The sequence below is a fragment of the Panicum virgatum genome, chromosome 5N (assembly GCF_016808335.1).
Source record: "Panicum virgatum strain AP13 chromosome 5N, P.virgatum_v5, whole genome shotgun sequence".
In the NCBI taxonomy this organism is placed as follows: domain Eukaryota; kingdom Viridiplantae; phylum Streptophyta; class Magnoliopsida; order Poales; family Poaceae; genus Panicum; species Panicum virgatum.
In genome coordinates this window covers 21115275-21139562 of record NC_053149.1, presented here as the reverse complement: position 1 = coordinate 21139562, position 24288 = coordinate 21115275, and the positions used below count along the sequence as shown (strand labels likewise).

General features: G+C 47.6%; 1 pseudogene; it reads left to right on the top strand.

The window, feature by feature from the left end:
- Positions 1-17062: 17062 nt before the first annotated feature.
- Positions 17063-18015, top strand: LOC120674663 (annotated as a pseudogene).
- The last annotated feature ends 6273 nt before the right edge of the window (positions 18016-24288 follow it).

The following is a 24288-nucleotide window of genomic DNA, read 5'->3' as shown; positions in this document are numbered from 1 at the left end:
TCACCTACAGGAAGCTTGGTATTTCGACGAGTACAAGATCTTAGTAATAACTGACTCCTATTGGGGGATATACTCCACAATCGGGATGCCACTGGACGAATCTCAAAGTGGGCAGTTGAACTGGAAGCCTTGGAAATCAATTTTAAGCCAAGAACAGCAATCAAGTCACAAACACTAGTCGACTTCCTAGTTGAATGGCGGGAAAATCAAGTCCCAGCACCTCACAATGTCCCTGAGCATTAGGTAATGTGGGAGTCGACGTCCTCTCCAAACTTGGTTCTACTCGAGCAGCTGTTCCACTGGGAGTCTTTGTTCAGGAACTACATCATCCATCAGTCTAGGTGTAAAGCCAACAAGTTACTGATGCAGAGGCCTCGGTCACTGTCAGAGAAGTACTGATGATTGAAGAAGACTGACGGATTCAGTTCATTGACTTCATCAAGGAGTTCAAGCTTCCACCACATGTCGATCCCATGAGCGCTGAAGCTGCCCGCATCATCAGGCATAGCAAGGGTTTCGTCCTCGTCGGCAACAACCTCTACAAGCGTTCTGCATCTAGCATCCTCATGAAATGTGTTACCCTTGAAGAAGACAAAGACATCCTCAGGGAGATACATGAAGGAGTCTGTGGCAATCATGCCGCATCACGGACACTAGTCGGCAAGGCTTACAGATCAGGGTTCTTCTGGCCAGTAGCTGTTTCAGACGCAGAAGATCTTGTTAGACGATGACCCGGCTGCCAATTCTTTGGCAAGAAGACTCATGTCCCAGCACATAATTTAATAACAATCCCTCCTTCATGGCCATTCGCCTATTGGAGTCTGGACATGATCGGACCATTAACCGTAGGTCCAGGAGGATTTAATCATGTGCTTGTAGCAGTCGACAAGTTTACTAAGTGGATCGAGTACAAGCCCATTGTCAAGATCTCGTCAGACAGAGCAGTGGATTTCATATCGGACATCATCCACCGGTTTGGATTTTCTCATACTATCATCACAGATCTTGGCTCTAACTTCACATCACAGTCTTTCTGGGATTTCTGTGACAATTCTTACATAGAGGTCAAATATGCTTCAGTAGCTCACCCTAGAGCAAATGGTCAAGTAGAGCGTATCAATGGCTTAGTACCCGACAGCTTGAAGAAAAGACTCTACGATGCTAACACCAAGAAAGGTGGCTAGTGGATTCAAGAATTACCTCATGTGGTCTGGGGGTTGCGAACACAACCTAGCAAAGCAACAGGACAAACTCCTTTCTTCCTCACCTATGGGTCAGAGGCTATACTACCCGCAGATATCATGTGGAAATCTCCAAGAGTAGAAGCCTACCAAGAAGGAGAGGTAGATGAAGCTCGACAACTTGAGTTAGATTCAGTCGAAGAAGTCAGAATCAATGCTTTGACCCAATCGGCTAGATACCTTCAAGTACTCAGGCGCTATCACGATCGCAATGTCCAGCAAAGATCTTTCAATGTTGGAGACCTAGTTTTATGAAGGATTCAAGATGAGACATGATTGCACAAGTTAAATTCCAGATGGGAGGGACCTTTCATCGTATCTAAGGTCACAAGACCCGGATCATACAGAATTACGGATGCAGATGGCAATGAGGTACCCAATTCTTGGAATATTGAACACTTACGCAGATTTTATCCTTGATCCAAGTAACATGGTGCTGTTAGTTGATCTCTTTAATAATGCAAGGATTTTCATCAGCTTTTCGACTACATTAAATGTAGTTTTCAATCTAGCAGTATCATCTCCGACTACTCTCCAAAAGGTTCTTCCAACCAGGATAATCTCCACAGATTCATACCGACCTGGATAACCTATTCAGGATAGCTTACACAGTTTTCCATCGGGATAACTATACAAGTCACATCCTTGTCCTCGATATAAGGGCACAACCTACTCGCTAGCTCGAGAAGGTATATGGATACCTTTACTAGTTTGTCCATCTTGGGTAACTCGACGGAGTTCATCCTAGCAGGTCAACTATAAGGAACTCCGACCTTGTGCTAAAGGTAAAACTACTCGCTTGCTCGAGTACGTTATGGATACTATTAAAATTTGTTCTTCCGGGGTAACCCGGTGGGGTTCATCCTAACTGGTCAATCTTAGTAGTTACTCCAGTCTACAAGTTAGACACCCTATTCGTCAGCTCAAATAGGTATTGGATATTTCTAAGATGGTTTCGTCTTGGATAACTCGACGGGGTTCATCCTAACAGATCTATCTTAAAAATTACTCCAGTCCGTGGTCAGGACGCCCTAGTCGCTTGATCGAGTAGTTTCTGGATATCTTTACAGTTTTTCTATCAGGGTAATTCGATGGGATTTATCTTAATTGACCAACTATAAAGATTACTCCATGCTAACATTCTACTCGACTGATCGACTAGTTTGTACTTATCCTACAGTATCAGATCATACTTCTGAAGACACACCAACTGGATAAAAGCAATATATATACAACAACAAGATCTTACAGAAGATGACAGGAACTGTTACAGGCAGATCATTCTGCCAAGTTCTTCAAAATCTCCTTTGCAATTACTTCCGACTCTTTACAATAGCCTTGGAATTTCACATCAGAACAATCAGGAGCTATTCCTTTAGCTATGGGAGCTAAATTATACTGAGGCAAGTAAGACTTGACAACTCCAATCATATGAGTCAAGTAATTCTTGGAGGTGGCCGTCATGATGTCGAAGAGCTTCTTGGGAGCCTCCTCTAGACGCTTTGCCAAAGATTTACTACTCGACGACCGCTCTTCAGAATCTACCATATCCACAATAACATGAGCTGCTGCTACTAGTCGATTATGGTCGCTTGGAGAGCCTGATGGAAGGATATGTTAATGATTAATCAAGGCATTGATGAAGCAATATCAAGAAGGATCAAAATACTCACAAGCTTGAGCAATCTGTAATTGTTCTTGAAGCTTGGCTTTCTCTTCCTCAAGGCTCTTAATCTGCTACGTAATGTCACAAAGTTCTAAATGATGCTTTCGGTTCGCTTCATACAGCTTGTTCCATGCAGCAAGGGATTCATCTAGTCATTTGGCAATTAGAGCATTCTGCTGCTCCAAAGTTTTCCGATTATCCATAGTGTTATACAAGGCATGAGACTTCAAGAAAGACCGATTGGCAATATCCTGTCATATACTAGGCAAGATTGGTCAGATATCACCAACTACTCGACTTAGGCAAGCAGCAGAAGAAGAAGATTTTACCTTTGTATATTTAAAGTACCATTGCATGTAATCTGCGAGCTTCTTCATGTTGTCTACAAACAACAACAGATCATCAAAGAGCTCCTTACCCAATTCCTCCTGGGTAGATTGTGGCATGGACTAGAAGGGTACTACTCGAATAGCAGGTTCTCTCGATCCTTCAGATCTAGCACTGTTAATTCCAGCAGCACTTGAAGTACCTTCAGTCGCCGCAGGAGTAATTTTGGGTGCCTCAGGATTTGGCTCACTCAATGTTCCCGGCATGTCTGAACTTGGCAAGTTGTCAGTTGAGTTCTCGATCAACCCAATTACTGGTGACTCGGGGGCTGATCGAGTAGTTGTTTCTGAACCACTCTGCATCCAGTTACGGAAATCCTGGATCTGATCTTTTTCATGCGCTGGGAGATATTGGATCCTAGCCAAGCAAAATTTGAAATAAGAAAGCTGAGGCAAACAGGATCTAATCAAAGAATGTCAGATTCTTACTGGCTACTATTGGGATGGTGAATGTTTCTCTGTAACAAAACTCCAGGAGCTGCCTTCCGTTTCTTGCTATCATCAGAAGGAGCAGCATCTTCTGAGGTTGGAGGCATGCAGTACCATGTTTTATAATTCTTCTTCAAAAGAAAGCAAGGATTTGTTAGAAGATCAAACCCTTGTCCACAAAGTACTCGACAGTGTGACACAAAACTTACCCAGGTATTCTCGGGGGGATTAACTGTCGAGAAGAGTGCTGGTAGTTTCAGGGACTTGTCGAAGTTATCGAGTACTTTACAACATCTTCTAACCACTTCAGAATGAGCCATTGCTTCTGGAGAAAGCCTAGTGGGATCTTTTGTACCTTCATATCAGAAGGCAGGATGTTTCCGACGTTGAAGAAGTTGGATCCGACGACTCACAAAGGAGAAGACCACATGATCTCCAGTAACTCCTTTGTTTTTGAAATTGGCAATGGCACGAAGAATGCACTCGACTTGTTTGCCACCAGGTCCTGCACTTGACCAGTTTGCTTGGACTTGGGGGGCACCAGCAACTCTTTCCGGTAGTGGGGATTCAAAGTTCCCGACGTGAAACTAGAACCTTTTCCACTCGGCTCCTTTACCTGCTAGATCATAAGCCAAGTACTCGTCTTGGGTCTCAGGACGAAGCACTAGTTCACATCCACCGACGACGGCGGGTTTGGTGGCATTCGGAATGGGTACAAGGGTGAAGAAATGTTCGAACAAACGAAAATAGGGAAGGATTCCAAGGAATGCTTCACAGAAATGAGTAAAAATTGAAAGGTACAAGATGGATTGCAGAGTCAGATGATGCAATTGGATTCCCCAAAATTGTAGAAGAGCATGGAAGAATTTAGAAACAGGTACCACAAGACCACGTCCCACGAAATCACGGAACATGACGGTTTTAAGTGTACCTTCAAAAGGATAATCCTCTTCTTCGCCTGCACGCCATTGGATTACACGTTGAGTCTGGAGAAGACCCATATTTTCCAGTTCTTGTACAGCCGATTCAGACATTTTGCTTCTGCGCCAGCCCGTGTAAAGATTGGCAACTGCTTCATCTTCAACCTGGGACTTGTCTTTCTTGGGAGCCATTTCAAAAGTCATGAATTTTGGCTCGGGGGCTATGAAAGGGGCTAATGGATGTCACAGGCAGTTGGGAAGTGTAAAATTTGAATTTGACGGTGGCCAGGAATCAAGAGGATAAAAACCCTAGGAGTTACCGAACGGGTTTATATGGTCTCTGATGGCAATTTTGTGAATACTTGGAAGATCAACGGACTTTTCCTTCTCAGGAAAGTTTCATCATAAATTTTGTCACGAGTTATTGATTCTTAAATCTAAATAGAGAGATTTAAATTCAAGACTCGGGGGCTGCGGGATATGTGCATTAGAGATTTATTTTTCAATTTTTTTGAAAATAATAAATGAAAAGACTGAAGTGACCCTCAGCTTGATTCTGCGATTCAACCTAAGGCTCGGGGGCTACTCCATATGGAGCGCGAGTACTTCGTGCACTATATACTTCGCGCACTATATATGAGCACCTCACAGCCTCGGAGCAATCGGAAGTACTTGGAGAACTACTCGACGTTTCCGAAGAAAGGCCCAGAAGCAACCAAAAGGATGTTTTAACTACTTGAAGTACTCGAAGACGCCCAGCCAAGTACTCGACATCTGCAGGACTCGGCTACGAAGAGCTCGGGGGCTTGTCAGACCCGGGGCAATGGGACTGCTTATAGGCATAGAATATTCTAGAGTAAGGGATAGCTCATGGATGTAACTACCCGAATAGGTATAGAACTAGCTCCAGTACAAAGGAAACTACCTGATCTTATTGTAGTAGGACTCCAACTGTATTTGGCTAGGACTTTCCATGTAACCCTGTCCCCCCAGATATATAAGGGCGGGCAGGGACCCCCTCAAAAGACATTAACACCTAAGGCAATACAAACCACCACACAGGACGTAGGTTATTACTCAACTCGCGGCCCGAACCTGTCTAAATCTTTGTGTTCCTTGCACCATCGAGTTCCAGAGCAGCCGTTCCCTACCTACAAACCTTACTACTAAGGGTATCCCTGAGCAGGCTTGGCGGTAAACACCGACACTATGTCCGCGGCAAGCAGTGGCAGCACCTCTTCTACCTGGAGGTGGCGGATTTCTCGGCCGATGCCGAGCATGATGGCGACAACATCAGCCCCCTGCTGACCGAGGAAGTGGAGCCGGTGGTCTCCCTCCATGCCATCGCCGACATCTGTACGGAAGATGCCATGCAGGTCCCCGTCTACATTCACGGACACCGCCTATCAGCCCTCCTCGACAGTGGCTCAACTCACAACTTCATCCATGCTGAGTTGATGAGCCGCATAAGACTGTCAACATCAGGCGCCAACCTCCGCATGAGAGTGGCCAACGGTAACTGCGTCCCTTGCACGACGGTGGCCTGCAACATGGTCATGCCATTGGCCAAGAGGACTTCACCGTCACCTGCTTCGGCATCGACTTCGGCGGTTTTGACCTCGTGCTCTGCCTCGACTACTTGAGAACCCTGGTTCCGATCCTGTGGGACGTCGAGGACCTCTGCATGGTGTTGTGGTGGCATGGGCACCACATCTTTTGGAAGGGGATTGGGTCCCCTCGCGATGACATCTCTCAGCCGAGCCTCCGAGCCATCGCTAGCGACCCAAAGGGACCCCTCGTCGACGCCCTCCTACCGCAGTGCACATCTTCGCTGAACCACGTGGGTTGCCACCCTCCTGCCCCTACGATCGTAGGATCCACCTCGTGCCAGACATTGCAATCCGGCCGTATCGCTACCCGCAGTTGCAGAAGAATGAGCTTGAGCGCCTATGCGTGGCGATGCTAGCATAGGGCATCATCCGCCCTAGCACATCCCCGTTCTCAGGAACAGTTTTGCTGGTCAAGAAGGTAGACAACACCTTGTGCTTCTACATCAACTTTCGCACACTGAATGACAAGACATGCAAAGAAAAATTCCTGATACGGTGGTCAACGAACTCCTCGACAAGCTGGGCGATGTCAAGTTGTTCACCAAGCTGGACTTGTGCTCAGGCTACCACCAAGTGCGCATGCACTTGGCCGATGTGGAGAAGACGATGTTACGTACCCACGACGGCCACTTTGAGTTCCTCGTCATGCCGTTCGGCCTCACCAACGCGCCAGCTATGTTCCAGGCCCTAATAAAGGACGTTTTGCAACAATTCCTCCATCGGTTTGAGCTCGTTTTCTTCGATGATATTCTAATTTACAACCCCTCATGGTCCAAGCACCTGCAACACATTCGCCTCATCCTCGACGCCCTCCGCACCCATGACCTCCACTTGAATTTCTCCAAGAGCTCCTTTGGCTCCAAGTCTGTCACATACCTCGACCATGTCATCTCCGCAGAGGGCGTCGCAATGGACAGCGACAAGTTGGAGGCAGTTGCATCCTGGTTTGAGCCCCACTCGGCTTGGGGTGTTCATGGGTTCCTCGGCCTCACCGGATATTATCGGAGATTCAACCAGGATTTCGGTTCTATAGCCGCCCCCCTGACACGATGCGCTTGCTGTGCAAGGAGGCTTTCGCCTGGACTCTAGAGGCGGTGGAGGCCTTCACAATGCTCCACTGGACCGGTTCTCCAGATGCTAGACTTTGAGTGCCAGTTTGTGGTGGAGTGCGATGGGTTCGGCACTGGCTTCAGCGTGGTCCTTCACGTTCTTCAGCCGCACATTCGTCATTCGTCATAACAAGCTAGTGGCATACGAGTGGGAGCTCATCGGCTTGGTCCTGACTGTTTGGCATTGGCGGCCGTACCTCTAGGGCTGCTGCTTCCGGGTCCACACCGACCACTACAGCTAGAAATTACTCCTCGACCAGCGGCTGTCCACCAATCCGCAACATCAATGGCTCAGCAAGCTGTTCGAGTTCGACTTCAACGTTGAATACCACCCTAGTCGCCTCACCTTTGTGGTAGATGCCCTATCTCACCGTGATAGCGAGGCTTGCACCGGTGACAAGGCGGCCCTTCACGCACTCTTGAGTCCATCTTTCGACATCTTGGATGAGATCTGGGCAGCTACGACATCTGATGCGGGTGCTCTCTATGATCCACTCAGCCGTCCACGAAAGCGTCCAGAAAACTCTCCAATGCCTCTGCACCAACTTCTCATCCCTCGTGACAAGAAGCTGGTGCAGGAGTATATTCGTGACTGCGCCACTTGCCAGCGCAACAAGACACCCACCAATTAGCCGGTGGGGCTGTTGCAGCCCCTCAATGTGCATTCACAGGTGTGGGCCGACATCTCGATGGACTTCATTGAGGGACTTCCCAAGGTTTGTGAAAAGTCGGTCATCCTGATGGTGGTGGACCGCTTCTCCAATTACGCTCGCTTCATCGCCCTAAGTCACCGGTACTCCACGGCATTGGTCGCCCGTGCTTTCTTCAACGCCATCGTCTAGCTGCATGGCTTCCCCACATCCATCATCAGCGACCGCGACCCGGTCTTCACCAGTCACATGTGGCGTGATATTTTCAAGTTGGCTGGCATCCAGCTTTGCTTCAGCACGGTGTTCCACCCCTCAGACTGATGGCCAATCGGAGGTCATCAACAAGGTGATCGCCATGTACCTACGCTGTGCGACGGGAGATCGCCCGCGCGCCTAGGTCGACTGGCTTGCTTGGGCGGAGTACTGCTACAACACTTCCTTCCACACGACGCACCGCACAATGCCCTTTGAGGTGGTATATGGCCGACCTCCTATGCCCTTTCTTCCGCACATCGCCGGGGCTGCCCCAACTGAGGCGGCCGATGACCTGCTTCGCGACCACGACTCCTTCCTGGGCGATGTTAGTGAGCATCTCCACCAGGCTCGCCAACATGCAAACACTACTAGGACAAGCACCACGACAAGTTGGAGTTTGCAGTGGGCGACTGGGTCTGGCTTCGCCTTCTTCATCAACCAACGCACTCCCTGGAGCACTGACCCAAAGGCAAGTGGCCTATCATTTGCAGCTGCCGGAGGGTGCGCGCACCTTCATGATGTCTTCCATGTAGGGCTGCTCAAGCCCTTCCATGGTGACCCTCCAACGACTACGCCACCCTTTCCACTAGTCCATGATGGTCGCCTGGTCCCGACGTCTAGCCGGGTGCGGTGAGCGCACCTCCGATAAATCGCCTGGGACGTTTTGGTGGAGTGGCAAGGCCTTCCGGCCGACGATGCTACTCGGGAGCCACAACAGTTCTTCATCAAGCGCTACCCCGACTTCCAGCTCAAGGACGAGCTATTGCCGAGGAGGGAAGAGATGTTAGGGCCCAAGCACAGGAGCTGGCGTACTCCTGGCCGGTGATCATGTACTACCACCAGCGCCGTGGCCCAAGTGGCTAGGATTTTGTTATTATTTTCCAAAGTGCATTTGCATTGTAAGACAAGGGTATAAATATCCCTAGATCTGTTTGGAATAGGATTAAGCAGGCAATTATCTTGATTGCCGGCCTCAAGGGGCCATCCCAAACCCTACCCGTCTCTGCGCTCTCGCCGTTGCCACCGCCCTTCACAGCCACGACGCCCATCCGTCGCCGCCACCATGCTCTCACCTTCCGTCCTCTTGTCCGTACAATCTACGCAGTGGAGGTAGGATCAAGCAATTACCCTTTTTTCTACTTTATATGAATTTTTTCTGATAAAGTTTTTCCACAAATTCATGAACACGATGAAATTCAACATTGATTTACTACAATAACTGAATGGTCAAGATGGATGGAAACTTGACGCTTTGGCCAAAATTACATCAAACTTTTAAAATTTTGACCAACAATAGTTTTAAAAATATTTAGTTTCCGAACATGAAAATTGTATGCCTGATTTGTCTTATAGAATAGTGGTGAAAACTCGAAACTAAATTGAATACCATAACAAGTCAATGTTGTCAAGTACAAAGTATTTATGACCAAAGGTAGTATAGTCTATGTACATTGATAGTTGATAGTTTCATTTGTGAGCACTTCAATTTTTCCTACAAAAATATACACGCACACATTCATAGTTCTTTAATAGATGAACGTCGATATATCTTAGGCATTGCCAGCATGACATTCCTCCTAACATTGAACAAATACTATTATTAGTAACAGGAGACTCCTATTGGAGCCTCCATGTTAATCCTCGTAGGACACGGTACAAGAAATCAAAATATCTGATCATTAATATTGTGCACTCAATCTTTATTGACAACAATAATCATTGTGAATCTCATTTTTTTCAAAATAAACCACCTCTGCCATATAAAAATGCAACATAATGTAGCATTGAATTTACACTAAATTAACCATTTGAGTCAATATGAAAAATAACATAAAGTAATACAACTTGAAGTAATCATTAGGTTTGAAATTAACTATTTGGGTCAACATGAAAATAACATAAAGTAGCTATATTAAAGTTACCCAAACTTGTCATTATTAAAGTATTTTGAAGTAACACCTAAGAGCATCTCCAAGAGCTCTTGTATCCTTTATGAGTTAGTTAAACAAAGAGAAACCCCACCAAAAATTAGATCCAACAGAGTCTCTATTTTCGTCGGATCGCTATCCTACTCGGTATTCCATCCTCCAAATAAGCCGAGCCCCTCCCACGCTCCCCAGGACCTCACGCCGCTATGATCTCCTCACCCGGGCCTCTCCCGTCAGCGCCTCCTCCATGCACCAGCATCTCCTCCCTCTGTCGGGCCTCCCCCGTCGCCGCCTCCTCCCTCCGCCCACACCACCACCTCCACCCACTCTACCTCCCCACCCGCACAGTCGCTGCCCTCATCGCTTCTAGTCATGCCGCTACCTCCGCCTGACCTCGCTGTCCGCCGCCGCATGCTGTCAACCACCTCCGGTCGCCCATCCGGCGAGCCTAGGTGAGAATGGGTTCCCCTCACGTCGAGGATGCTCACCGGCCTAGCTCTTCTTCCTCGCAGGAACCTCGCCACCGGTGAGGAATCTGCCGGTCAAGCTACCGGCTGGTCGATTTTGACCCTGGCACTGGGAGGAAGAGGAGGAAGAGGAGTTGCTGCTCGCGGTTGGATTTAGAGAAGCTGTTGGATTTCATCACTTTTTTGCTAGGCATTTCGTTTTACATAATAGCTAAATCAGGATCTTAGCTATTCATTTTTAGAGAGTCTTTTGGAGATGCTCTATCTCTACCCTTATTAATATATGAAAGACTTTAAATAACAAATTAAAGAAAGCTGAACCAATATGAGACCGATCAAATGAAAGCGGTTCCATATGCTTCAGCTGTCGGAAGCCTACAGTATGCTCAAGTGTGTACACGCACTGACTTGGCATTTGTTATCGGGATACTTGACAGATATCAAAGTAATCCAGGACAGGCACACTAGATCATGGTAAAGAAAGCTTTGCGTTATGTGCAAGGCACAAAGGGCCTCATGCTAACACACAGAAAATCCGATTCTCTAGGCATAGAAGGGTACTCAGATGCGGATTTTGCGGGGGACATCGATGACCAAAAGTCCACGTCCGATTATGTGTTCACGCTCGTAGGGGGAGCTATATGGTGAAAAAGCTCCAAACAAAGTGTCACTGCATAATCAACTATGTACGTGGAATTCGTAGCATGTTATGAGGCCTCGGGGCAAGTTGAATGGTTAAAGAAATTTATACCTGGTTTAAGAGTGGTATACAGCATTAAAAGACCACTCAAAATGTACTACGACAATGAACCAGCAGTGTTTTATGCTCACAACAAGTCAAGTGGTGCTGCCAAACACATTGACATAAAGTTTTATATTGTGAAAGAAAAAATCCAGTATCACTCCATTTCTCTTGAGCATATAAGCACAAAGAAAATGCTTGCGGATCTGCTCACAAAAGGCTTACCACACAGCGTGTTTGGTGAACGCATAGCCGGCATGGGTTTAAGGGAAAGCCTATGATTCCTGGATAATAAAAGGGCCCAAAGGTTAAAGAATTATTTCAGAACAGTGAAGTGTATGGTAGCTGTTGAATCTATCGGCAACTGGCCGTGACGATGAAGCATGCTCTATGCGCTAATCTGTGATGGAACGAGTAAAGTTAAAAGTGTTAAAGATAAAGTGTAAAGTTGAAAGGAAAAGTCGAGATCAAGGGGGACCACTATCTAGAGGCTTGCTTTAATCCGTAAATGGATTTCTTCAAGCGACATCCCATACGCTCTTTTCCTTCCATGACAAAATCTTTCGGTTGTGCCATGTAAACACTTTCATACAGATCCCCGTTAAGGAATGCCGTCTCTATATCCATCTGATGTAACTCTAAGTCATAATGTGCCACCAATGCTATTATAATTCGGAAGGAATCTTTACACGAAACCGGAGAAAAGGTTTCGTTATAATCTATCCCTTCCCTTTACGTAAAACCCTTTGCCACGAGTCGTGCTTTAAACCTTTCTACATTCCCTTTGGAGTCACGTTTAATATTGTAGACCCATTTACAACCTACTATTTTGACCCATTTAGGAATATCCTCTAAATCCCAAACACCATTGGAATTCATTGATTTCATCTCATCATCCATAGCTTCCAGCCATTTAGATGAGTGAACACTTCTCATGGCTTCTTCATATGAAGTGGGATCAATTTATGGAGCTACCATGCTCCCCCTTACCATTTCTTCCTCTAGGAAAACAACGTGTCTCGTTTATACAAACTTTGTGTGTCTGTCTGGGCAGTAGAAACAAAAACCTTTTGACTTTTCTTGATAGCCAATGAAATGACAGCTTACTGTCTTGGGTTAAATACTTTAGCTTCAGCCGTGCTCCCCCACACACGCAGGTTGTTTAGTGAGGGTACTCTTCCTGTCCACAGCTCGTACGGTGTTTTGCGCACCGACTTACTTGGCACTCTGTTGAGAATATGGATGGCGGTTTTTTAGCGCCTCCATCCACAAACTCAATGGCAAGGTGGAGTAACTCATCATACTGCGCACCATATCCATCAGAGTACGGTTACGCCTTTCAGCTACTCCATTCTACTAAGGCTCGCCCGGTGTGGAATACTGGGCGACTATTCCATTTTGCTGTAGAAACCTCACAAAAGGTCCAGGAACTTGTCCATACGGGGTATCCTGACCGTAGTACTCCCCCTCCCCCCAATCGGATCTTACTATTTTAATTCTTTTATCATGCTGATTTTCAACTTCAACTTTGAATATCTTAATTGGATAAATGTATCCAAAACGGGAGTAATCATCTGTAAATGTTATGAACGAGTCACAACCATCCACACTTCGCACAGGAAAAGGACCACAAATGTCTGTGTGGATTATCTCTAAATATCCTGCGCTTCGTTTGGCACCCTTTTTAATTTGCTTTACAAACTTTCCTTTAATGCCTTCTATGCATTGTTCAAGATCGGAGAACTCTAGTGGAGGACGAATTTCATTCTTTACTAATCTTTCAATTCTCCCTCTCGAAATATGTCCTAAACGACAGTGCCATAATTTCGACGATTCAACTTGAGTTCTCTTTCTTTTCTTTGTTTATTTCTCTGACAAGGACTCATTCACATTCACATCACACACAGAATGTACTTTATCACACATAGATAATAAATAAAGCTCATTGTGAAGGAAAGCATCACCAATACAATTATTATCAAACCATAGTTCACATTTGCCATTTTCAAAATGGCAACCATAACCATCTTTGTCTAGACGTGAAACACTAATCAAGTTTCTTTGAAGTGAAGGAACAAATAAAACATCTCTTAACACAAGCATAAAGCCATTAACTAGCTCGAGAGAGACATCGCCAACAGCTTCAACTTCTGCTTGTACTCTGTTTGCAACTTTAACGTGTCTTTCGCTTCTTAGCATAGTCCTTGTCGAACGAAACCCCTGTAAAGAATTTGCAACATGCACAGTTGCACCAGAGTCAATCCACCAAGTAGATTTAGAAAATTGTATATACATGGATTCATTTACAAATAAAATTACATTCTCACCATTCTTTGCCATTATCATCTTTAAGTAGCTGGGACAATCTGCCTTACGATGCCCCTTCTCACGGCAGTGGAAACACTCATCTTCCACTGGAGGGCGCTGTTGCTGATACTTATGTGGCATGGGAGCTTTGTCTTTGGACTGTGAGGAAGAGCCAGTTTGGAAAGGCCTTTTCTTTTTATTGTGCACAAAATTAAGTGAACCACCATTCTGTCACTTCAATCTATCTTCTTCTTGCACAGACATTGCTATTGCCTTTTCCATGTTCCACTTTTCTGGTTGCGAGTTGTAGTTTACAATAAATGTTGCAAACTCTTTTAGCAGAGAAGCGAACACCAAGTGAACAAGAAACTCTTCCTTGAGATCCAAGTCCATTGGTTTGAGCTTGGAGTTCAAGGCGCTCATCCCCATTATATGATCCCTTATAGTACCGGCACCACCATAGTACTTTTTTGTTACCAACTGCTCTATGATCTATGTGGCATATGTCTTCGAAGAACCAGTGAACTGCAGCAGAATCACACTCTCCAATTGAGCCCAAAATGCTAGGCTCAATTGTGTTCTTTATTATTGCCACACATTTCATGTTTGCATTGGTCCACTTTGTTTTTGCCAGATCATATGGGAGCATAGTCCCTTTTCTTTTTCTGCCACTCAGCATCAGTGTCAGTTGTCCCTCTCACTAGAGCCGGTGGCTCAATGGGCTTTGGAGTGGTGATCATCTCATCCACCTCTCCACAGACAAAAGCAAGATCAATCTTCTTGATCCATTAGCCATAGTTGTCTCCTTTGAGGGTCGGGATGTGGTTGATGAAGCCCATCAAGTTCATCCCTGCTGAAAATTTCAAAGATAGTGAGAACGTAATAATAACAATTGCATATAATAATTCCAACGTTGGTCAAAATTAACACATACAACTGTTTATGCAATTAAATCTATATCACCATTGGGCAGAAATAGAAATAAAGCAAATCCATATAAAAATTATAATATTGCTATTAACAACGTTGGTCAGAAAATAACAATATCATAATTAACTTTTCAAGTAAACTCTTTAAACATGCTCTTAAATATAATTGTCCCGTTGATTCGAATTAAATTGGAGAGCAATAACTTTAAACTTTGTAGCGGAAACATGTAAAATATATTTATTCAGAAGCAATATGACGGTAAAACTTTACTGTTCTTTAAAACAAATTATCCCGTTGGTTCAAATTTGAATAGAGATAAAAACTGTATAAAACTTAGTGAATAAAGCCTCTGAAATAAATAAAACTTAGCCTTTTCTCTACTATCCGCGTGCAGCCCAAAAACATTGCGGCTTGCTCGCGACCCAATCCATTGCCCTCGCTATTGGGCCGAACAGACCGCCACGGCAACCCAGTAGGCGCGCGGCCTGCCAGCGCGCGCCGCGCCCCCTCGCCCAGGCCACAACCTGGTTCTGGGCCGAAAATTCGGCCCGTGCGCGAGCCCCTCCTGGGCCAAACCTGGTCCGAGTGGCGGCGACCACTCCTGACCGTCGAATTCAATTCGACGGCTGTGCGCCGTTTTCGGAGGAACAAAAACCGGCAGCCGGCCGGTTCCCCCATACCCTAGCGCCATTTCTCACCTCCCTTTCTCTCTCACCACCGAGCGGTGGCCGCATGGACTGGCCGGAGGTGGAAACGCAGGCGCCGCCACCGCCGCCCCCTTCGCCGGCGCGCGCGCTCGCCCGTGCGGGAGCGCGCAGCCGTCGAGCGGGCTGGCAGTGGTGCCCTTTCCGGAGCACCCGCGCGTGTGGAGTCCTTTTCTGTGCCGCGTGCCGACGAGCAGCGGCGCGGGTCCATCCCTTGCGTTGGCGTGCCGGCACAGCGGGTGCCTTTGACGTGCAGCGGTGGCCGACGTTGGTGCTGGCGACGAGAGCCCAGGTAAGGCTCACCGTCTCTGTTCTTTGACTAGGGTTAGTGTTTGCCATTCTTCGATTCGATTCGAACCGAGTTCTATCTTTCTTTGACCGATTTGAATCCAAATCGATGCTTTCTGCGACTTTTCCGATTCGAGATCGGTGTTCTTGCTCTCTGTTTCTTTCAATTCGAAACGAATCCATCCTTTCCCAACTCGATCTACACTAGTGTAGGCGACTGATACCATGGTTATACTCTAGGATCAACACAGTGCATAGATCGAGAGGATTTCTTTCATCTTTTCTTTCATCTGAGTACAAGAGAGTCCTAGATCAACAGAGAGTACACAGGGAGGGAGAGAAATAGACCACCACCACCACCAGTGGAGCTAGACCCAGCCATCTCAGGTTCGGTGATGTAGATCCGTTCTAGGGCAGCGACGAGCGGTGCAGTGGCGTCGCAGGCGTGTCGGCGTAGTCGAGGACGGTGGCGGTGACGGCGACAGCGATGGCGGTGGTGCTTCCCGCTGCTCCAGCGCCCCCTACTAGATCGGCTATCTAGGGTTTCTGTGGGTGAGGGTGTAGGCGGCACAATCAACCTCGTACTGAGTGCCTCGGCCCCTCACCTCTATTTATTGTGGCGTTGTGCAACGGGGGCCCACCAGGCAGAGGAAGGCTGGGCGCCCCCGATCAGGGCGTGGGGGGAGACCGAGTCGGACTCTGCCGTTGGGCTGAGTCCGGCCCAAGATCAATCCTAACATAAACATGTGCAGAGAGCTCAAGAACCAACCAGGACTTTATGTAGGCTGGCTGGCAAAGGACAAAGAAGTGAACAAACCATTTGTCCTTATCTCATGCTTTAAAGGTGGCTTTGCCTCATCACTGCAAAAACATACATGTTATATATTATTAAGCACTGGCTACCTTGCAGAAAAAACGAAGTAAACTCGTAGTGTACCAGACAAACTGGCAGTTTCTGGCACCGTGCTAGACAGTTGGTTCTTCAGGCGATGGCCTTGTGCATGCAACGATAAACGATTCATGCTATGCTAGTGTGAGAAAGAAAAAGAAAAAAATCTGCGAATAGGTCAAAAGCAAAGCGATTTGTTTTGGCCTTTCTGAGCACCTTGCCAAATCTGCGTGCTGTATCTCAGGCATGTCTTGATGACACTACATTCAATGACTTCCTTTCTTTGCATTGCAAGACGGAAAGATTACTCCGGGCCGGCTTTCTTCCTCGTTTCATTTGGATTCACACATTCGTTCACGTGTTTGCCATTTCACCCTCAGCCGTTTCTTGCTAAAATTGCCCTGGATGGATCTGTTCATTTTGAAATCCTTTCGATCCCCATCTCCTGTGTTCTCCAGTAATCCATCGACCATCGTCACAGTAGACAATGCAACCATTTCTTGCGTGATCATCCATAGTTGTCGTGTCAGAGCTGTCCTCCATGCCTCAGCCTCTGCCGGAATGGAGCTCGATGCCGAAGGAGCTCCTCGAGTCCATCGGGAAGCGTCTCGCGTCCGGCCACGACGCGGCGTCCTTCCGGTCCGCGTGCTCGCCGTGGCGCGCCGCCGTGCCGTTCGCGACCTTCGGGCCGCTCCTGCTGCTCCCGTTCGACCCCAACTCGGACACCGTCAGCTTGTACTGCGTCTCGGAGAAGAAGGCCTTCTCCCTGACGCTCCCCGACGTGCGCGGTAAGGTGCCGTGCGGCTCGTCCTGCGGATGGCTGGCATTGATGGACGAGGTGGCGTCCGTGACGCTGCTGAATCCCATCACCGGCGCCCGCGTCGACCTCCCGCCAGCGGACGAACACGTCGCGGCGGCGAGCTCATGGGAACGCGTGTCTAAGGTCCACGGCCGGTGGTTCCTCCGTCCGGCAACATCACCGGGAACGCGCTTGCAGCCAACGCCATCAAGCTGCAAGAGATGAGGGGCGTGTTCTTCCATGAGATCGTGCTCTCCGTGGCGCCTGACGCCGGCCGCGAGTGCGTGGCCATGGCCGTGCTCGCGTCCTCCACGGAGGTCGCGTTCTGCCGGGCCGGGGTGGACAGCGCGTGGACGCTGCTCGACACCAAGCTGGAATGCTCGGTGGCCTCCATCGTCCACTGCCAAGACAAGTTCCTGGCTATCGACGTCACTGGGGAAATCTCAATCTTCAGCAGCAACGCCACCGTCACCGATGCAACTCCAATCGCAACGCCGCTGCCATCGCTGTCACCACCTGCTGGGCTCTGCCACCGGCGTCTGCTAGAGTCCTTGGTGCTTGATGTTGATCCTCATAAATCTGATCGGTGGATTGAAAATCAGCAGAGGCAGCTCCAGCCAGAGAAGAGGGCATCAATTGGTGCTCAAATTGATTTCACTTTTGGTGATTGTACCAGTTATCTTCATGACGGTTAGGAGTTTCAGATTCATGTTAGTATAGATGTTGAAACTTCGCCATTCTTCTTTTAAGAACTAATCTTCTACTCCCGCCCATGTTGTGTTGACCCTAATCCAAACTGCGCTAGTTCTCTTGCTTGTAATATATCAAATGCTGTGTTTTCCTGATGCTATCATTTTAACCATCTGTGCCACTATCATTACGTACTTTGTGAGTGATGACTGCACATTTTGATTTGGTATCTTATGTTTTATTGCACACCTTGATGATGATGATGATGATGCGTGCGGACAATTTTGAAGCTATATTGTTGTATGTACTTACTGGATACTGCTCTTGTTTTTTTAATCATCATGTATCATGATCTGGAAACAAGATGCTCATTCATCCGTTTGCTAGTCAGAGCACTGAAGCAGTAGTAGTCGTAGAATGCAGATCCAAACCTGATCTTCGGAGTGTACAGAATTTCAGTCTGCATGTTTACAGCCCAATCAGACATTTCAAGTTATAACGAAGCTAGCATGAAACTGCTGATACTATCACTATTTATGTTTGCTTGAAAGTGGTGATTTTCACAAATTCTCTTCAAATACCATGAAAATCAGTAGCTCTAATTGTGATTTTTTGAACTTAACAGTTTTGTTAATAGATTTAACCATGCTGCTTGTACGCAACGTAATTAGATATTTTAAAAGTTGTTGTTGGTCGAATCTAGATTGGGTCATTGTTGCCAAATAAATGGGGACGCAAGGGTACATTACAGCTACAGATATAAACAAAGAAGGCATTGTGAGAAAACTAATGGTGGTATTGCTCCTAGGCTGCTTTTTTTCTTGGTGCAGTAGCCACTCCTGTATTTTTTGTTTTCAAACAATAGTGGATGGCACTGTTACAATTGAGCAACTCAAGTGTATTGCCATACCCAAAGGGCTGATAAGGTCATGTACAATGTGCAAAGAGCACCCTATACTAGTGACTAAATACATTAGGTGCATCAGCAAGAGGTTCACCATCCGTGGTGCGTAAGTGAACACCCAGCTCCTTGGGTGTATCAACAGTATGGTGATCTGTGAGAGCGGCACAGGAGAGAAGATCCTGGACATACTTCTCCTAGGAGAGGTAGATGCTGTCAGGCGTGGAAGAGACCTCAAGACCAAGAAAGTAATGAAGAGGACCAAGATCAGACATCAAGAACTTATCACTGAGGCGCATCTTCACAAAGTCAATGAACTGAGAGTCGTCATCGGTGATGATCATGTCATCAACATAGAGAAGAAGAAGTGTGCGACCACGAGCATCAGTGATAACAGAGGAGAAGTGCTCAAACTAGGCCCGAGGAGCCTGCTTGAGGCCATATAGAGATCGACGCAGTCGGCAAACCATGCCAGCAGGGATAGAATACCCCGGAGGTGGCTACATTTAGACCTCCTCATGCAACTCTCCATTAAGAAAAGCATTCTTAACATCAAGCTGGGAGATGGTCCACTGCAGCACAGAAGCAATAGCAAGGAGAGTCCGAACAATGGTCATGTGAGCAACAGGAGCAAAAATCGAGTCTTGATCTTATAGACCCACTTGCAAGTGATAGGAGTGGCGTGAGGCAGTAAGGGGACAAGATCCCAAGTACCAGTGTGCTCCAAGGAAACAATCTCCTCAGACATGGCGTGCTGCCAATCAGGGTGGGCAGCAGTCTCACGGTAAGTGGTCGGCTCAACAAGTGAAGCAACAGTGAAGCCATAGCACTCTGGAGGGTGTAGAGCACCACGATCACAAAGAGCATATCGAGGTGACAAATTGGAAGGAGAGCCAAGAAGCAAGGGAGAGGAGTCTGGTGAGGGTGGAGTTCTCGAACGATGAGTGTAAACATGAGTAATCGTCCGAGGCCGCAACACCATAGGAGAATGTCCAAGGACGGACGGAGGAAAGTCAGCTGGAGGTGAAAGTGGGGAAACTGGTGGAGGAACAGAAGGTGGTGAGGACTCATGTGGAGGTGGAAGTGGGGAAGCTGGAGGAGGAGTGGAAGGCGTTGAAGACTCAAGTGTAGGTGGAAGTAGGGAAGCTGGAGGACGAGCGGGAGGTGGTGAGACAGGTGGTGACGTGGAATGAGACAGCGGAAGAGACATGTCAGGAGGAGTCAGGAAGGAGATAATCTCCATAGCAGTGGAAGAAGGGATAGAGGAAGGGCGAGGATAAAAAGTACGAGATTCATCAAAAGTGACATCCCGAAAGATCCTCATCTGACAGGCAACAGGGTCGTAGTAACGTCAACCCTTGTGCTCCGTACTGTACCCAAGGAAAACATACACAACTGACTGAGCAGTCAGCTTTGTGCGCTTACGAGGAGGAAGAAGAACAAAACAGGCACACCCGAAGCACCAGAGGTGACTGCAATGAGGAGGGTGACCAAAGAGACGCTCGTAGGGAGTGCAACCCTGTCGAACATAGGAGGGCTGTCTATTAATGAGAAAGACAGCCGTAGAGACACCCTCAGCCTAGAAGTGATGTGGAAGTTCAGACGAAAGCAGGAGAGAACGGGAGGTCTCAAGAATATGATGATGCTTATGCTCAACAACACCATTCTGAGCATGAGCACCAGGGTAGGAGAACTGAGGAAGAGTGCCATGTGTAGCAAGAAAACGACGATGCGCATTAGAAATGTACTCGCTAGCAGAATCAACACGGAAAGCACGAATGGGCGAATCAAATTGAGTGCGAATCATAGTGGAGAACTGCTGATAGATGCACGAGAGGACATAAGATAGATCCAGGTAAATCGTGAATAATCATCAATAAATATGACATAGTAATTATGGCCTCCTTTTGAAGCGGAGAGAGCAGGCCCCCATACATCAGAGTGAATGAGATCAAAAGGACACTGTGACACAGAATCACTAGAGGGATATGGGAGTTGCAGCTGTTTGCCAAGCTTGCAACCTGTACAATGAAGAGCAGTGTCACCAGAAATAGGACCTAAAACACCACTACCAACAAGAGTGGAAATACTGGAACCGGAGAGATGTCCAAGATGGTGATGCCACTGAGCAGAAGTAGGAGTGGTGGAGGCAACAGACACAAGTAGTGGAGCTGGGTGATGGAGGAGTGACAATGTTCGAAGGAAGATGTAGCTAATCAAGCTCCCATAGACGCTGAGAGTCATAGCGTCTAGGTCCAGTCCCCACCAAGAGCCCCATGCAGAGATCCTGAACACCACAAGAGTCAGACTCAAGAATAATATGACAACCATGATCAATGATCTGACCGGCAGACATCAACAGCATGGTGAGCTGAGCGATATGAGAAACAGTAGGAACATGAAAAGAAGATGTTGAGAGAACACCCAGGCCAACAACTAGAAGAGAGGTGGCATCAGTTGTCTAAACAATAAGAGGTGGATCAACACGAGACATAGAGGATAACTAACTGGAATCTGGATTCATGTGGAAAGATGCGTCCGAGTCAAGAAACCACTTAGATGAGATACCTGAGGGAGGAGGTGGTGGTGAAGGACCAGAAGCCTGAGCAGTAGTGCTAGAGGGTGAGGGAGGAACCACAGTGAGGTGATGTAGTAGCGTGAGGAGCTCTTGCTCCACAGCAGAAACGGAGCGAGTAGCACTCGAGATACTAGACCCACCATGGCGAGCCAGCTTGTCGCGTTGCTTCTTGTGACAAACAACCTCAGGGTGACGACCCTTGACACAGTAGCCACAGAGGTCACCGGAGTCAGGTGTAGTACTCGTCATCGAGGGTAGTGGGGGCGGTGACGGGCGAGGGTCACTTTGCACAAGGGGAGCACGGGCAGCCAGAACAGAGGGCTGCGATGCCCCACTCAGGCCCCCCGCCCGAAGCCGAGACTCCTCAGCGCGTAGCTCCGGCATCGCCTCATCGAGAGGCAGGCAAGGTCGACGATTCCGGAGCTAGGACCTGACAACCTCAAACTTAGGACGGAGGCGGGAGAGAAACTCATGAAGGTGGAGAGTCTCCCGCTGACTCCGGTGACAATCGCAGCACCGGCAAGTGCCACTAGCACAAAACTACGCACCTAAGATGTCTAGACGATGCTAGACAGCAGACATCTGATGGTGAAACTCCTCCACAGTGGAGTCGTGTTGGCGAGGCAACTGAGCCTCCTCGACCATCGCAAGGTACAACGCCTCATTACAGATCTTGTAACTGTGCCGGAGGTGAGCCCACATCAGGTGGGAAGTGGAGAGACCACGAAGGGACATGGAAATGTCAACCTCCATGCTCGCAAACAGGATGCCTTGGCACATGTCTCCTCACATAGCTAGGCCGCCTGGCTATCACTGTTTGACTTGTACACCTCTAGCTCAACCTCATCGGTAGCATTGGGTGCATAGGTCGGCAGAGTGGGAGCAGGCGGGGTGGGTGGGCAAGGCCACTCACCTGTGAGATAGCCCCATAACTGCTGGCCACCCATGTGGATCTCCATGTGGAATGAAAATTTGCCCCAATTGTTGCCATTGAAGATAACGGGGCACGGAGGAATGAGTACGGCACCCAGCCGGCCAAGAGAAGCCATGGTATAGTAAAAGCCAGGCTCCCACAATCTCTTCTCTCTTCTCTATTTTTTTACAAACTAGAGAGACAGAGAGGGGAGGGAAGAAGACAGGCAGCAGCTCTGCCTCTAGCCTCCGAGCGGATGCGCTCATGCTGCGGGGGAGGTGAGCTGAGGCTGTGGGGGAGGGGCGCCTGCAGCTCGGGCCCGCAGGAGTGAGGTTGGCCAGGGACGCTGTGCAGGGCGGCGAGGCCGTGGGGGGCGACGCGCGGGACCTCCACCGGTGCGCAGAGCAGGGCCGCGGGAGGTGGCGCACGGAGCAGGGTCGCTGATGCGTAGGGCCGCAGGAGCACGGCCGCACAGAGCAGGCACGGGCGAGGCCGTGCAGGGGGAAAAGGGGGAGGAGGGGAAGAAGAGGTGGAGCTACTCACTGGACGATAGTGAGACCTCACCGGCGACTCGCCGGTGATTCGCCGGAGTATGCGTGATTGGAGGATTGGAAACCAAGGCTCTGTTACCATGTTACAATTGAGCAACTCAAGTGTACTGCCATGCCCAAGGGTTGATAAGGTCGTGTACAATGTGCAAAGAGCACCCTATACTAGTGACTAAATACATTAGGTGCATATACATCTAACAGGCACTATGTTTTTGTTATAGCAAATCCGATGAGTATAGTGTTCTCAAAATGAGAGAGAGAGAGAGAGAGAAACGACGCGGAGAACATAAAAAATGTAAGAGAGGTCTTTCATTTAAGAAATAAAACTTCAGAAGGTACAGCGAATTAAACAGAACAATCAGCACTACACCATAATTGCGCTTGCTGTTGGTTAGATCAAAGGAACTTTGTTGGGGTTAATCCCACTTTTTAAGGGTTCATGCTGTCCTATTGTTTGAAACAATTCAATGTGGCCAAAATGCCCAACCAGAAGGAAGAAAAATACAGGAATAGGTTAATAAGTTTGGGTCAGTTGAAGAATGACCATGTCGTCCTAAAGATTACTGAACATTGTATTTGAATCGTGCAAAAAGAGGTATGTTAAAGTTCATGTTACTGACAAAACTTCGGCTGTAACTTTTCTAGGATAAACTACCATATGATAGTGTAATTGTATCAAATACAGAGGAAATAGATATTATTGAAATTTTGTGACATCACACATGGACCCCCACATGTGGTCATCTTTCATGGCAATTTGTGGGCGCTTAACATGTTCAAACAGATTTATAATCCAGATACCAATAGGGTACCAAATCCTCAACTCAAACACCACCAAGTTACGTAATGACAGTTTCACTTTCAGTTTTTTTTCACTCCATAACAGTACACCCCCCAGTTTCTTTTAAGCTTTGACTGCAATTCAGCCCACATCATCATCATTTGGTTTGTGGGCTGGTTTACTTTATTGAGGCGTACTGAAAGTTTGGCGCAACGAGCCGTCAGTAGGCACACGTAGTACTAGTTGATGACTAGTCAACACTAGTCGTACTGAAAGTTTGGGCGCAACGCGCCGTCAGTAGGCAAACGTAGTACTAGTTGATGTCTAGTAAACACTGGCCGTACCGAAAGGTTGGGAGCAACGCGCCGTCAGTAGAGACATATAGTACTAGTCGATGACTAGTAAACACCGGCCATACTGAAAGTTTGGCCCAACGCGCTATCAGTAGGCACACGTAGTACTAGTCGATGACTAGTAAACACTAGCCGTACTGAAAGTTTGGGCGCAACACGCCGTCAGTAGGAACACGTAGAACTAGTCGATGACTAGTAAAC